Here is a 1,346-nt window from a genome sequence, read left to right as displayed (position 1 = left end):
AAAAAAAAAAAAAAAAAGTCACACCATTGTCAAATCAGAACTGCCAATTTATTGCCCCATCTATTGTCCATGTAGCCGGGTACCCATCTTCTAGCACTGAACTATATTTGAAGCTTCATAAGAAAGAGTCCTCTCCTACCCCTGCAGTACACCTTGTCAAAGTTTTGCATTCTTATATACCATTGATCAGGAAGAAAATTCCTCCTGATCATAGTTGGTGATCAGCTTATGCCCTCAATAATGAAGATTAATAGCTCTTGTTATTATTCTGACCACGGTAGCTCCTGGCACAATTGTATTCTTTACATACATCATGTTTTTTGAATTTTGTTAAGCTGGAAGTTCAGCTATCTCAACAAAGGAGGTGGAATGCACAGTGACCGGCAATGTAATGTTTGTGAAGTGACACTGCAACACAAAGCAAATGCTCTGCTCCATTAGGACAAAAGCTGGTGGAATGTTAACTATGTGTTATTGTTAACAGGCAAAACAGCACCCAAGCCTTCCTTAACTCTTTTCTAAGTGCTTAGATTTACTTCAATAATTCCTTGCAGTAATGAGTTCTATAAGTGAAATGAAAAGAAAAGTATTTCTTTTGTCATGTTCTCTTAACCTCCTTGTCCCCTCACTTAGTATTGTGGCAGGAAAGTCTTTGAAGGTCAGGCATTTCTTGACAAGCAGGGACATAATTTACATTTTGATAGCACATTTCTAACTGATGGATTCCAAAGCATGCTTCCAACTATTCATAATGCAGGAATCATTACACCTGGCTCTGTGATAAAAAGCATAGAATGCTACCCAATATCCTTAGGACAGGAAGTGAAGATGAATTTTGAAACCAACAAACCACAAGGGGAATTTTAGTGGGACATAATGTAATTACCCACATTGGATTTGGCCAGAACAGAAGTAAATAGTCCTATTCTAACAAAATGTGCCCTGGGATCTTTAATAATTCCAAGTGGTTAGTACCTCAGTTTTACATTTCATCCAGAAGATGGCACCCCCTGCCACCAAGACCTTGGTTGGGAATTGGGACCAATGATGAACCAAAAAGAGGAGTCCCACTTACCAAGCCACCCACACCACTTCCTGCAGCACCCTCTTTTCTCCTTGGAGCTCTCCCATCATGTCCATAACTACTTATTGCCTTGGGCTGGGCTCTCATTCCATATCCAGGGATACATGGCCATATCCTCTGCTGGTGCAAACTGACAAATGCTACTGAAGTCAATGGAACTACATCAGTTTACACCAGCTGAGGATCCTACACATAAGGTTATAAGACATTTTTTAAAAAATGGATGGCAAGAATCCTAAGCATCTTCAAGTCTCTGGGCTGT

Source organism: Lepidochelys kempii, chromosome 1 (genome assembly GCF_965140285.1).
Source record: "Lepidochelys kempii isolate rLepKem1 chromosome 1, rLepKem1.hap1, whole genome shotgun sequence".
NCBI lineage: Eukaryota > Metazoa > Chordata > Testudines > Cheloniidae > Lepidochelys > Lepidochelys kempii.
Note: the sequence above shows the minus strand (reverse complement) of the source record.